Below are 15,226 nucleotides of genomic sequence, written 5' to 3' on the forward strand. Positions count from 1 at the left end.
CAATGGCACTTCATTTAATCTTCACCTCAAGTAACCATTTGTTGTATGGCCAGCTGCCCAAATGCGATTTCCTTCATTCCTCCTTTCCTGACCTGGTCATTCAACCCTTCAGGCCAAACTATTTCCGAATCCCACATGTACATTTTCAGGACTACTGCACCCTTCTGTGGCTTTCACCTTGCAGACTTCTCTTTTCGCATGCATAAAGCTCCTCGCTTTCTACTCTAAGCAGTACATATTGTACATTGCACAATTGCATTGTCCCCACGACTTTTATGTTGCAACGTGATGCAAATCTAAAATGGATCTAAACTAAAAACAAAGTAACAGTAACATTTAGCCCAATCCATTTATCTACAATGAGCACATGTTAAATTGCAACAACGCATCTAACCTAGCTACACCATTGAACCTCTTCCCTACGTTGGGACACAAAACATGTATCCCAACATTGTGTCCCATTCTATTCACAAGCTGTTCCAGGATGCCAATATTACCTCATAGCTCTGATGTAGAGGCTGCCCAAGAGTCCTTGTGAGACCTAGGCAAATTGGCCCAAAGAGGGCCTAGAGAGCGGTAAAACATTCGCCCACAGGATTAATCAAATTAGCTGTCCAAGGAAGTGGGAATGGCGAATCTGAGGTTCCAGAAGATTTGGAAATCAAACCTGGTTCCTCCAAAGAGCAAGCGCCAGCAGAGAAGCCCTAGCGCTTCACTTACCCGGAACTTGTGCAATCTTTGTGAACATCTTATCTTTATAGAGCACACATCCCCTGAAGGCATCTTGGCGCTGAAGGAGTACAGCTGGAATTTTAAAGCAAATATTGAGAAGTTAGAACAGATGGGTCTTTAGAGCGTGCTGAAAAGTAAAATGGTTACTTGTGGCAGGTGAACCGAATGGAGTTCCACAATTTAGCTGCTGCCACTGCGAAGGATCGACCACCAACCCGCTCAAAACTGTAGCCTAGTACTGAAAGGAGGCAGGCTTCTTTGGTGCGAAGCACATGGGATGGTTGGTCAGGGCAGAATAATTCCTGCATATATTTTGCTCCTAGGCTATAACTATAGTGTGACTATACTGTACCTGTTGCAGCACAAGTAGCCAATGGAGTGAGCGGAGGACCGGTGAAATATGAGAACCATATGGGATACCTGTGCAGGTCCACAGGGGCAAGGTCCTGGAGTAGTTGCAGTTGGTGAAATAGAAGGGTTGGGCAAGAAATAAAGAATTACAATAGTCCAGCAGACTAAGCACCAAAGAAGCTGTCACCATAGGACGAACATTAGCCGGAAGGAATGGTAGAATTTTGCATAGGATTCTTAATTCAAAGAAGCCAGCCTTACAAATAGCACCTACCTGGTCGCAGGTGGAAAGGGAGACTTTGAATCCCAAAATACGTACCCCCAACACAGGTGTGGGTCAGAGGCCAAGCTTTGAGGGCCAAAAGATAGAGGACCAAGCTGGTAAAGGGGTTGATGGGATAGAAAGAGCACCGGGGGGGGGGAGGTACACCACCAGGCCCCCCTGTCCTGTCAGTTCCAATTGTCGTCCATCCACTTACCCACCGCTGTCGGGCAGCTCCTAAACTGAGCCGCCCTGTCCAGCTGGGCAGAGTCCAGCCGGATGATAATTTGAGTGTCATCAGCATAGGAGTAACACCTGAAGCTATGGGAGCGGATGAGCAAAACAAGAGGCTAAATATAGATGTTAATGCCGGGGAGAAGGCGGAGCACTGGAGATCCCATTGGGTAAAGCGATATAAGCAGAAGAAAGGGAGGAGACTAGTGTCTGGCTGCAGTCTGTCAAAAAGCAGGCGAACCAGGAGAGGACCTGTCCTGAGACTGGGCAGGGCGCGGCGATCCAACAGCACGAGGTCTGCTGTGTCAAATGCTGCAGAAAGGTTTAACTGAATCGGGGCACCCACTCCCCCTATTAGGCCAACCGGCACATGTCATCAATGACTGAGACCAACGCACTGTGCCCCGACCGGGGTGGAAACCAGATTGATAAGGATGACGAAATGCTTTTCTAGAAAATAGGTGAGCAGAGGGGAAACCAGGGATTTCAGAAGCTTCATATAAAACGGGAGGGGAGAAATGGGACGAAAGTTGGCGGGTACTAAGGGGCCGAGAGATGGCTTTTTCAAAAGTGGAATAACTACTGATTGCTTAAGGTCAATGGGAATAGTGCCTAAAAGGCAGGAATTGACTGCTTGTGTGGCCCAAACTAAAATGTGGGGCATAATTTCTTTTAGTATTTTCAGGGGAATTGCACCAGGCGGCAATGCAGATCTAAGTTGCATAGTGGCCACTTCCCAGTCTTCAATGGAGAAGACTGGGAACGTAGACCATCAGTGCTCGGGCGAGGGGGTGGGAGTAGCAGTCCCTTTTTTAATATCGGTGCCATACAAACTTAACTGGTCATGTATGCTGCTGCCTTGGTTGTAAAAAAGCTCGCAAAGTTGTCGCAAAAGGCCTGAGAATGAGTCTTGTATAGAAGTTGTCAGGTCTCGACGATGGGGTTCGTCCCAGAGACAATAACTCCCTAGGGCGATTTTAGAGCTTCTTCCCTCTATAGAAGGCGCCAGATGGGATAGCTTGATGGTAGGATTTAGACGCCTGTGCAAAACCTGTTTATCATGGTAAGGGTATGAGTTTCCATTTCCGCTCAGCTTGCAGTTTTTTAAAAGCCATAAGGCCTTCAATCGATTGGTGAACAAGGGCTGCGAGGGACGACCTACCACTGTGTGTAATTTAAGTGGGGCCAGTGTCTCTGCCACCGATCACTGTGCCTGAATGTTTGCAACAATGTCTGCATTCATAGTTTTGTGTCGGCTGCATTGCAGCCACTGTTTGAGGTCAGGGTTAATATGGCGAGTGCTAGAATGCATTAAAGGAACAGCCATGTGGGTCGGACAACATGACTGGGAAGGCTGTGAAAGTGGATACCGGGGAACTACCAGCGAATACGAAGTCCAGCGTATTTCCAAGTGAGGGACTAGGGTCATACCTAAGCTGTTCCAGGCCTAGGTTACTCACTGCTTTCAACATTTTTTTACAGAAAGTGTGGATGTAGAATTTACATTTAAGATTGAAGTCACATACGACTATTAAATTGGAGAATTTAAAATCCAGAACTGCAGCAAGCTCCAAAAATTGACCACAGGAGCGAGGTATCTGCTCCCTCAGGATGGTACACCCCCCAATGCTCTTAAAGAGCTTCCATCTTAATAGTATGGAGAACCGGTACACACCAAATATGGTTTAAAGACTAGGGCAATACCTCCCCTATGTATTGAGATACTCGGTCAATACATGATGTCATAATAATTGGGAATGAGCTAAACCACAGACTGGGTGAGGAATCTCTAGACCATGTCTCAGTAATGGACTTTACATCAGAGGCTAGGTCTGTAAGTAAGTCTTGGCAGAACGCTGCATGAGAAACCAAAGAGCGAGTATTGAAGAGCAACCTCTTCAAACTATCAAGTTAATTGTTTTTGGAAGGCCAATATTTGGCAGGACCGTATTCGAAGGCGCTAGTGCAAGTAGCTCTCGCTGAGTTCAGGCCATCGCAGTAGGAGTCTCTTCCCGATGGGCCATGGCATGGGCGGGCTTAACTTAAGTGCAACTTTGGTGCGCTGAGGGCGTGCCCTCTGCGCCTGTATCCTGCGCTCCCGTGTTGCGGATTCAATAAGAGGGCACATGGTATTGGCGAGGGTGTTCCCATCCAGCGGCATGTAAGCAGCAAGGAAAGATGGCGTCAGCAAGTGCACGTGAGTCTGTTGTAAGGACTACAATGCTAACCCACACGAGCGTGTGAAGAGGCCAGGCACCCTCTGCCCTATCGCCGTACAAGGAAAGTAAAATATGAATTAATGAACTAAAATAATAATGCTGACCGTGCTGCTGATGTCCAGTACACCACCACGGCCCGGTCACATGAACCAGAGCTTAAAAGGAACTGAAAGGTGAAGTAAAAACAGGTCTCGCAGCCAACCTGAACATAAGAACACAAGCTGGTCAAGTGGCACAGCAAGTAGAGCGCTCGCTTGGATCGTGCAGAGCCTGCTAATGCAGGTTCGAATCCTGGCGGGGCCAAACTCAGCCTTTCATCCTTCCGAGGTAAGTAAATGACCAACACACACCGTGGGTAATGAGCAGCGCTCAGATACCTGAGGGCTCGTAGCGCTATATAAATGCCAAATTATTATAAGAATGGCATAATCGGTTACCAAGGCCCCATGGGTGGAGAAAGAAATGTCACTTTTGTGAATGGGTCTGGCTTCCAGCTGAAGTGGGCAATTGTGCATTTAGCCTGGAGATGAAAAGGTCCCGATTGCAGGAGTCATTGGTGCTCCTTCCATACTTTGAAAGCGACTTGGTCTGATTTCAAGTTACTGAAATCTGATGGTTAATGGGGAGTACCAGTCTGCACCTACTCTGCAAAGGCTTTGTATTCACTCTGCAGTCACTGCCAATCTCTGCTGAAGGCAGTAGTGCCAGAAATCTTTCACTGATTCTGCCAATCTTGACTTGTATTTTGAATTTGTATTTATTTGAAGAATATTTGAAGAATATTTCTGTGAAATGTCTTGCAATAACACCTTTAGAGGGCTGAGGCTATCTTGGAGGATGCCTTACAATAGCTCAAAGATGAGAACAAGTGGTGAGCCAGTTTAGTGGTGTGAACAAATTGGAATGTAGACCAGGCGGAGAAGAGAAACCAACAAGTAATCGGCTTGCATACAAAGGTAACATTAACCTAGGGTGGCATGTGCTTCATTCTAAAGCCTACTGTGCAAATAAACAATATTTGGGTTAGTGATGGGGTATGGTAAGGATGAGAGAAGAGTGAGCGAGGGGGAGAACATTTTAGCAAGCATGCATAGTCTGAGCGGAGCATAGAAGAGATTGAATTCTGCTAGTTTTGATTGTGCCAGGCAGTGGGTTCCAGTGGAGTGGTCCAAGTAGAGGAAGAGCGGAGGTTGTAGGAGACGGGTTGAAGGGGGGGGGAGGGGAAGAGGTTGGCGGGGGAGAGCCATGGGGGTCATGGGACAGTTGGGTTTGGTGTTAAGGAGGAGCAGAGGGGAGCTAGATTGTGAGTAGACTGATAATTCGCCAGGTAGTGTGGAGCAAGGCCATTGATGGCTTTATATACTAGGTAATGGACCTTGAAAGGGATCAATTGTGTATGGAGAGGCAAACTGCATGGTGCTGGTAGATGGAAGTGGGGGGAGGATCAGAGTACGGTGTACAGTGAAGTTGCAGACTTTGTTTAGCAGCAGGAAGGAATCAAAAGGCCCCCTACTCTGATCAGTGTTTCCTTAAGGATGGTTGCCACAATCATTCTTATCTCCTCTGTCAGGAACCTTCCAGAGTGGGAGACTCACTCATGTCTCTTGAATTCCATGTAACTGGAGAGAACAAAGCATTAATTTTCTCCATTGCTCAGGAAGCCTGAACTGAGAAACCAATTTTCACTTTGGGCAGTCTTCTGTTTGCGGCATGATCATGTTGCCCAGAAATGGGCAAGCCTCTCCAGGCTTCCTGAGCGCCTTGCCTATACTCGCCTTTCATCCTTTGTCAATACTTCCTCTCTCCTTCCTCCCTTCCAATCTGGCTTCCGTCCCAGACATTCCACAGAAACAGCTCACTTCTATCCTTAATTCCCTCCTATCTGCTCGCCATGCCAAGCAATCCTCTATTCTTATTCTCCTTGATATCTCGGCAGCCTTTGACACTGTTGAACATCCTCTCCTCCACTCTTTCCTCCTTTGGGTTTCAAGGCCCTGTTCTCAAATTGCTATCCTCTTATCTCTCTTCCCGTTCCTTTGCTGTATCATGGGGTGGCCGGACCGCTCCTTCCTTTCCTCTGGAATAAGTTGTTCCCCAAGGTTCTGTACTTGGTCCTTTCCTATTCTCTTTACACTTCCCTCATTGCCCCTGTTATCTCCTCGTTTGGCATCTCCCACCATTTCTATGCCGACGACGCCCAACTCTCTTTCGCCTCCTTCTCAACTGACCTTCACCTAAAACTCTCTTCCTGCCTGACTGCCATTAAGAACTTGATGTCCTCCCGCTTTCTCTCTTCACTGATATAACTGAAGTCCTTTTCTTCCCCTCCAACTCTTTTCCCTCCCTCTCCTCCCCTTTCATTTATTTTCCTCCCTCCAATCTCCCCATCTCTTCCCAAGCTCGTAACTTAGGCGTTCTCTTTGACTCCTATCTTTCCTTCTCCCAGCACATTTCACTCACCTCTCGCACTTGTCGATACCACCTCTACAATATTCGCAAAATCCGTCCCTATCTCACTTTCCACGCTACCAAACTCCTAATCTCCTCTCCTCTTGCCTCTTCTATTGCTCTTCTCTTTGGACTACCAGCATCTCATCTTGCCCCCCTTAAATCCATCTACCACTCTGCTGTTCGCACCCTTTGTCTCCTCACCTCCCGTGACTCCATCTCTACCTCGCTCTCTTACCTTGGCTGGCTACCATTTCACTCACAGCTAAAATTGTACTTTCTCTGCCTTGTCTTTAAATCCCTCCATGGTCTTGCTCCTCCTAATCTCTCCTCCCTTCTCTCCTTCTACTCCCCCTCCCGATCCCTTCGCCCTGCTGACCACTTCCTTCTCACCGTACCTCCATCCCCCTGTGCTTCCTCCCGTTTCTGCTCCTTCCAACTCCTTGCACCCCTACACTGGAACTCACTCCCTCTCACTATCCGCTCCTCTACGTCCTTCCCCTCTTTCCGCACTTCCCTTAAATCCCTCCTTCTCCATTCTCCTCCCTGAAACCTCCCCTCTACCCTCTCTGCTTCCCCCTCCCCCTCTTTCTTCCCCTTGATTTTCCTCTCCCCTCTCCTACCCTCCTCTCCAATTTCCCTCTTCTAACTCTCCACCACGCCCTCCCCCACCTGCCTAATCCCACTCCCTATTCCCTCTCCCCTTCAGTCAATTGCTCTTGTCACTGTTTTATCGAATGATTCATGATATAATTTTGCTTCATCTGTTACATTGTTGATATTATGTATAATGTTCCACTGTACAGCGCCTTGGTGTAAAGCGCTTTATAAATCAATAGAATGGAAACTACATTCACCCTGTGAACTTGGGTCATCTGGCCCATGAGCTTCTTGAAAGACCACTATGCTAGACTGAATGATGAGAATTGGAAATTTCCAAGTGTGGTCTCCCCAAAGGAATTCAAACTGCCGGTGTTGTTGGAGCACAGGCAGGCTACCTCAAGGTTGAATCAGGCTAACCAATAGTCTTTTTGCAATGTATCCATGAGATATTTTCAAGCTGTTCTAGTCCAGCGATGCACTGAGTTGATTACTATTCCGAGCTTCCTTTTTTGTGTACTAAGATGTTGCTACGGAACACACCATCCATTGTAGTGGTGTCAATTTTGGCATTTGTGTAGGTGGCATTCACCATAAATTAGCCCTTGTTATTCCATTGAATGGTGAATGGGGGCAGAGAATCTCATCTGCAAAGGGTCTTGAACACAAACTCTTGAACTGTCTGCATCACTTGGGCGTCTTTGTCTAATTGTGCACTTGGTTGAGCTTGTACAGGGAATAATCTGTGGTAATGGCAGGTTTGATTAATGTTTCTCCACCTTCAACAGCCTCTGGTCTGGAAGAGTTTTCTTGTGGTCTGGAGACCCATTCGCTAACTTGACTTGTTTATTGGGTCTAATCTGGGCATTGAGTGGTTAGGTGAGCGACTCCCACCCCATCTAGTTCATTTAAAAATTGTACACTGTATAGTCTATGGGTGATCGTTACCTTATCCAAAACATAGTATGTGCCCAACAATTTACAAAACTTCTTGGGGCTTATTCTCCTATTTTAGAATCTCTTTACTACAGCCCTCCGCTCACTGCCCAGTAGCATGTCCTGGCACACACCATAAATGAGAATCCCTTCCTGGGGTCCTTTTTACCTTTTTAGATGTAAAGGAGATGCCCCTTTCCCCTGGATGGTATGGTTTTAGGCACTCTGCATGGAGTTCAGTTCTCACTTGCTTAGCTGTACTCTTACAAATGCATAGACTAAAGTATTCCGCTACCCTTGTTGATGGAACCCACTCGTGAGAACTTTGGTGATTCTCTGGGTTGCAAATCCCAGTTGCTGCTGATCATCTTGGTTCCGTCATGCTATGTCTGATTTATCTTACTGGGCTTCGATTGGACATATTTCTGATACCAGTTTCAATATAGTTGTCGAGTGGGATGCTTACTGGTGATAGTCTTGCAATGTCGAATGGCGTGCAGTACCTGTACATACATCCTCTGGGGCCTAGAGCAAAAGTCCTGGCAACTTTGAGCCTCTTGAAAGCAGATTTGTAATAAGGATGTCCTACTGGATTATTATCTGGGTGGGCAGAAAAGGCAGGTCTCTTTTGGACCAGAGTACCACCCCAACTGCAAACCTTGGAGGTTTATATGTGATGGGACTCCTCAGAGGACCCTAAATATGGAGATATGCAAGGTATCAATAATAACCATGCCTGTATTTGAGTGTCCGTAGCATCCATCCTGACTTGCACAAGCTTCATACAATCTGACACTTTGTGCCACACATCGTCCATGGAATCCTGTTCGAACCCTCTCACCTCTACTGCCCATGGTGATGGGTTTATCCACTTTGCCTTTGCAGATTCTGACTCTCCACTACCCACTCTGTGTAACCAGGTGCTGTGGTGGCTGTGATAACTGGCAAACCTCAAATATTCATCAATCCTGTGTGTCGGCACAGTAATCGTGAAGGCTTGTTTCACATCCTTACCTGGCTATGGCCACCCATAGACTTGACATTGATTCAGGAAACATGTGGCATCCTTGATGCATGTTGGTTGATTTGACATTTCAAATAACTGAGCGAATTGGGCAAATGTTTTAACACATACACGTGTTTATAGGTAACCCTCCATAGTTAAGCTGAAACCTAGAAGCCATAGGAAATCCGACAATTCTATTGCTAATAACTTTTGACTTGGTAAACGGATTTGGATGAATGTTTCGAAACAGTATCACAGGGCACCCTTGGTGTGGAAATGTTGGTAAAGATTTGTTAATAAATGAGGTATTAAAGCAAAAAAAAAGCTGTTTGCGCCCTTTACATTTTCCCAGAGGAGTCACATTTTTGGTCAGTCGAAGCACAAAAAATGCGGGAGGATTTGGACCAAATAACTAGCATGAATCATTGATTTGATTTCCGTAACAGGAATGTGAAAATGAAATGCTTAAAGCTATCTGTAGGAGGAAAATGTGAACTCATCAGGGCAGATGTGGCGAGGGGAGCCAGTTGAAGTTCGGATGTTACTGGCTTATTGGGAAGGCGGTGGGCAGGAATGTTACTGGGTAATTGCGCCAGATTACTGCTGCTACAACTGAAGACCTGCTTGGAGAAGAAATTGCGTCCCAGGAACCAGAGAGCAATTGGAGGGTGGGGGGGGGGGGGAAACCATGGAAGAATTACTCAGCTGACCCAAATGTTCTACCAAACTATCGCCCAGTTTCCCTATTTAACACTCCACACTGAAAATGCACTTGCGCATATCTCCAACTGTCTTATGCTCACCACTCCTAACTTCTATATTTAGCCTTTAGGACACCACTGCCACTTTCCACACTGCCAACCACTTCTCTCTCTCATCCTGATTCCAGGACTTTTGGCCTAGCAAATCTGCACCCTCCTGGATCACCTCCTACCTGGAATCCCCTAGAACTGGCAAACCTGTCCCCACCCCTCTCCCTGTCGGCATCGTACCAAGCGTCAGTCCTTGCACCTCTGCTTTTCACCCTTTATGCCTCTGCTCTAGGGGGACTTACCATCCTTTGGCTTTCACGGTCACGTTTTTGCTGATGCGCCTCCAATCATTTTCTGCTTTCCTTTATCCAGCCTTCTTACCAACTGTCAATAGTTCAGTTTTTGAAGAGTTCAGCATGAGGCAGTGGGGAGACATCCAATTAAGTCTTCTGGATTTGAAATCCACCCCTTGCTTCACTCCTTCCTGCTTGACCTTCTTGCGCCCTCGCCTTGCAACATTAGGGTCCTCTTCGATTGTATCCTCTGGCTGCAACAATTCAAACCACTCTTCTGCTCGTATTAACCTCATCATTCTTTTATTTTGAAACCATTGTACGAATACTCATCTCAACCTTTGTGCTCAGCAAACTGCTCAAGTCTACTCCTTGGTCTACCCTGTTACTAATTCCTCCCTCTAGTCGAAAGTCCTTAACTTTGCTACCCACACTCGCTACAACCTACCTAGATCCTCCCTCCAATTCTGACCAACAAAATTGGTGTTGGCTCTCTATGCTCAACTGCACGCTTCTCAATTTCCTTCTAGCTATTCATGTATTCCTTCATACGTGTATCTGTTTGCACGCCACTTCTGTCCCTCCCTCCTCCGTCCCATTTGCCGCAGATGTCGAGTTTTCAGAAAGAGGCACACCGAAAACGGTCCACCGAATCGGTGTCCTCTGGGCGTTCTTGATCAAGATTGCCGCATGACACCAGGCAACCATCCACTGTTTCCAAGAGTGCCTCACTTACTAAAGTAATGGAGGTTCGATTGTCCGAAGCCGACCTCCATCCCCAGGCCACACTCCAGGAGTCGGCGTCAGTAGATCATTCGACGCCTACGCCCATGTCCCGATGTACACAATCTACAGAAGGGGACACTACCGCCGAATCTCGACGCCAGACGGCGAAAAGGTGAAAACCCCAGGGAAGCACTCTTCCACTCACGGGGAGGGGGGGGGACAGCAGAAGAAGCCTTCTCAGCCTTCTTCTACACCACAGATACCCAAGGACAGCTCCAAGGCCTCTGTTAAACATTCTAAGACCCCTGCACAAGCCCATAGGTCCAGTCAAGAGATTGCAGGGAAACACTCCCAAGAGAGGGTAATTCCCAGCTCAAAACCATGGTCCAGGGAGGACAGACAGTTATATCCAGAATGTCATCCATAGCAGACTTCTATGCCAAGAATCCAGAGCACTTCCTCTCGTATACTCCGGACGGGGCTACTCCCTCAGGTTCTAGGGACCCACAACCCCCCCCCCCTCCCCCCTGGTAAAAAAAAACCTTGAATTGAGGCCCCAACACAATGTGGGTCTTCTGACCCTTTTTACGTACAGCCATACTCAGTATAATGAGGATGCACTACAGGATGAGGATCCAGAATTGGCAGCATTGGATGACGAGTACCAAGACTGGGACGAAGATGACCCAGAAGTGACTCCCAGTAGACAAGGAACCTCCGGTTACCGACTCCCCAGTCGACAACCAACCTCTCCTAAATGAGGTTTTATCCAAAGCGGCAGAACAGTTCCGCATAGGTACTCGGGGAGCTCAGGAAGAAAGGGACTTCGCCAAGGAATTAGTGGCAGAAAAGAGACCCATTGCCCAGGCCTTCCCTATTCTCAAATCTATACAAAGGAGGATTGACCCTTCCCTTCTTAATCCCAACCTCACCAGGGCAGTAAACCCCAGGATCGAGAAGTTAAGGGTATCCCAGTAAGACCCGCTGGGCAACTGAAACCGGACTCCTTGGTAGTCACCAATACCCGAAAGGGGGCGGGAACGCCCTTATCGTCTGAGGCTCCCCCGACAAGGAGAGCAAAAAGATCTACGGGTTGGGAAGGAAGGTAGCCTTCACTTCTGCCTACTATGCAAGGATTGCCAACTCCACCACTCTGCTGACTAGTTACAACTGCCACCAGTGGGAACAAGTGGCTGCACTCATCAACTCCTCACCGGAACCTTTAAAAAGCCAGTTGGCACAGGTTGCGTTGGAGGAGAGGGCTGTGTCCGGTTGCATCCTTAAGGCAGCCTTTGATGCCGCGGATAACGCCGGTAGGCTAATAGCAGAGCGCACTGTTATTAAAAGGCATGCTTGGTTAAGGCAGTCAGGGTTTAAACCCGAGACACAAGCATCTCTAATAGACCAGCCGTTGGAGCCTGATCTACTGTTTGGCAAGGCGGTAGAGGACGCTTTAAAAAATGCAAAGATGAGTAAGACTCATGTCCCTGGGACAGTTGACCAACAAACCTCCTTATCAAAGAGGGAATGGCAATTTTCGTCGCCCACGCGGCCAAAATTCTCAGAGGCTGCAACTATTCTCAGGGGCAGGGCACACGATGGGGTAACAACTAGCAGTCTACCTAGAGTTACAACAGGGGTAACAAAAGGGGTCGTGGTAAGGGTAGAGGCAGCCCCAGCAGAGGCAGCACGCATCCCGCAAAGCAGTGGCGCTGAGATCAGGGTCCCTTCCCATATATCTCCAGTAGGGGACGCATTACCAACTTCACCCAAGCTTGGGAAGGGATCACATCAGACAGATGGGTGCTGTACATTCCCTAAACCACCAGAAGATCCTCCTCTAGGAGATCGTCAATCTTCTAGAAAAGGACGCGATCGAACTTGTCCCGGGCAAACAGGTAAACAAGGGTATTTATTCAACTTCCTTGTGCCAAAAAAAATCTAACTATGCGCCCAGTCTTAGACTTACGCCCTGCAAACAAGTATGTCAAGCCCCAAAACTTTCTCCTGACTACTCTCCAAGAGGTAATCCCCCTCCAAAAAAAAAGGGGATTACATGGAAACACTGGACATGAAAGATGCCTATTTTCATATGTCCATCCCAGCGCACAGAAAGTTCTTGTGCTTCAAGGTGGACAGTCAGCACTACCAGGTCAAGGTGCTGCCCTTCGGTATAGCCTCGGCTCCAAGGGTATTCACCAAGGTTCTGACGGTGGCGGCACACCTACGCAGGGAGGCAATCCCAGTGTACCTTTACCGGGGAGACCCAAGCAATTTGCAGTTCAAACATTCAAAGAACGATCGACCTCCTCTTCGAACTGGGTTTCTCCATAAACAAGAAAAAAATCAATCCTGGTTCCAAGCACCTCCAAACAGTTCCTAGGAGCTGTACTAAAAACTCAAGAGGAGTTGGCCTTTCCGTCAGAGGAAAGAATTCGGAACATACTGCAGATTCCTCTGTCTGGTCGCCAGATAACGGTACGCAAAGTGATGCGTTTGCTAGGCATGATAGCGTCCTGTATTTATCTGGTCCCCCCGCGCGCCTGCGTCCCATGCAAGAATGGTTGGCGAAACAGTGGTCTCAGCCAAGTGGTCAGTGGGACGATCTAGTGGTCGTTTGGCCAACACTAGTACAAAGTCTTCACTGGTGGACAAAAGAGAACCTGTCAAAGGGGAAAGCCTTTTACGATCCAGAGGTTCAAGCTGTAGTCACTACAGACGCATCCCTATCAGGGTGGGGAGCACGCCTACTTCACTACACAGCGCAGGGTCTCTGGTCTCACTTAGTGGCCAAGAATCCTATCAATCTGCTAGAGCTTCTGGCAGTATTCAGAGAGCTTCAAGCGTTCGAGCCCCACCTGTTAAACCTGTCAGTGCAGATCCTAACGGACAGCACAACTGCAATGTTCTACCTAAACAAGCAGGGAGGGACTCGTTCGCTAAATCTGTCCAAGCTTGCCCAGAAAATTTGGATATGGGCACTCAGACGGAACATTTACCTGTCATCGCAACATGTTCCAGGGGATCTCAATTCTCTAGCAGACGCCTTGAGCAGAGATCCTCTCCCACAAGAACACAAGTGGTCGCTAAACAGAGAAGTCGTAGAAGACATCTTCTCGTGGTGAGGTTTCCCCACTACAGACCTCTGAGCCACAAGCGAAAAAAAACAATGGCCAGGATTCGCATCCAGGTTCCCACAGCCACACCAAGGGGAACGCCCAATGGATGGATGGATTGGTCAGGGATGTTTGCCTACGCTTTTCCCCAACCCCCTTATGAGGAAGGTGGTCAACAAGATGCACAGGGAATCGACAACGCTTATCCAAGTTGCTCCAATGTGGGCGAGGCAACCGTGGTTCCTACACCTACGCAGACTAGCCGTGTGCGAACCCATCAGACGCCCGTGCTGGCACAACCTACTGTCCCAGCACCAAGGACAAATGGTACACCCACAACCCAACGAACCTGGCAGCATTTTACCACAGAGATGTATGGATATCCTAAAGGAATCTAGGAAACCGAACACAAGGTACTATTACTTTGATAAATGGAAAAGATTTGTTGTCTGGTGCCAGAATAAGCAATTCAACCCAGTTGATTGTACTCCTTCCAATATTGTCACATACATGCTCCACCTGCTGGACACAGGCCTTGTATTCCACTCACTGAAGGTACATCTGGCAGCGATATCTGCCTACACTACTTCCCACAGCAAGGTTTCGTGGTGGAAAGTACCAGTGGTTAAAGCCTTCATGGAAGGGGTAAAGAGACTCCACCCTCCAATCTCTAACCAACCACCGGGTTGGGACCTTTATGTGGTGCTTGCTAAGCTCATGGGCCCACCATTTGAACCCATGCATAAAGCCAGTCTCAAACACCTGACCTATAAAACTGCCTTCTTAGTAGCCATTACATCCATCAGAAGGGTCAGTGAAATTCAGTGTCATGATCACTGCTTCCAAGGAGTCAGGACCAGCCCAACGTCCTTGGAAGCAGGCCCCTAACCTTAATCCTAGGCACCAGCCGGTCCCCACTGGGACCTTTTGGACCTTGTCCTGGCGCCGGTGGCACCTATCTAAGGTGAGCACGTTGACCTGGGGGATTCTACGGGGAAGCTGGGAATAGAGAGAGAAACTCAACTGCCCAGATCATTAACCCCCATATTCTCTCACCTGCAGAAATCTCACCCTTCGAGTTCAACACACATTGCGAAGAGGCTCAGCCCCAGAAGCCAACCGAGTCCTGCACATCACCTTTCGAGTCAGACACCTTCCTGCCTAGACCAGCGCCTCCGTGGGAATCAGGTGAGCGTTACATTCAGGCTCTGTCGGTGCAGGATCCTTTATTTACTCTTCATAAGGATAAACTGGTTCTACGTACACACCCTAGGTTCTCGCCTAAGTTTATTTCAAAATTCCACGTTAACCAGTCCATTGAGCTCCCAGCTTTCTTTCAAGAGCCCAAGAGCTCTGCTGAGGTGAAACTACACACTCTAGATGTGTGAAGAGCGGTCCTCTAGTATGTAAACAAGACCAGACTGCTAAGAAAAACAGATCAACTGTTTGTCTCCGTAGCTACAGGCAAAGGGGGAGATGGCGCCTCTAAAGGTGATATCTCGAAGTGGATTGTAAATATATCCAACTGTTACTCCCTTTCTGAAAGAACTT

The 15,226-nt window shown here is 47.9% G+C and overlaps 1 protein-coding gene across 2 annotated transcripts in view; it reads left to right on the forward strand.

The window, feature by feature from the left end:
- The window catches only part of CTDSPL2 (CTD small phosphatase like 2), an 896,843-nt gene that overhangs the window by 155,479 nt on the left and 726,138 nt on the right, over positions 1-15,226 (forward strand). Inside the window, exon 2 of one of the 2 annotated variants that reach the window (XM_069624196.1) lies at positions 14,738-14,863. The exons of the other annotated variant lie outside the window; for it this stretch is intronic. The gene's annotated coding sequence lies outside the window, so the exon portion shown is untranslated. The remainder of the gene's footprint in view (positions 1-14,737; positions 14,864-15,226) is intronic. 2 annotated transcript variants of the gene reach the window in all.

Source organism: Ambystoma mexicanum, chromosome 11, assembly GCF_040938575.1.
Source record: "Ambystoma mexicanum isolate Mex_15411 chromosome 11, UKY_AmexF1_1, whole genome shotgun sequence".
Classification (NCBI taxonomy): Eukaryota; Metazoa; Chordata; class Amphibia; order Caudata; family Ambystomatidae; genus Ambystoma; species Ambystoma mexicanum.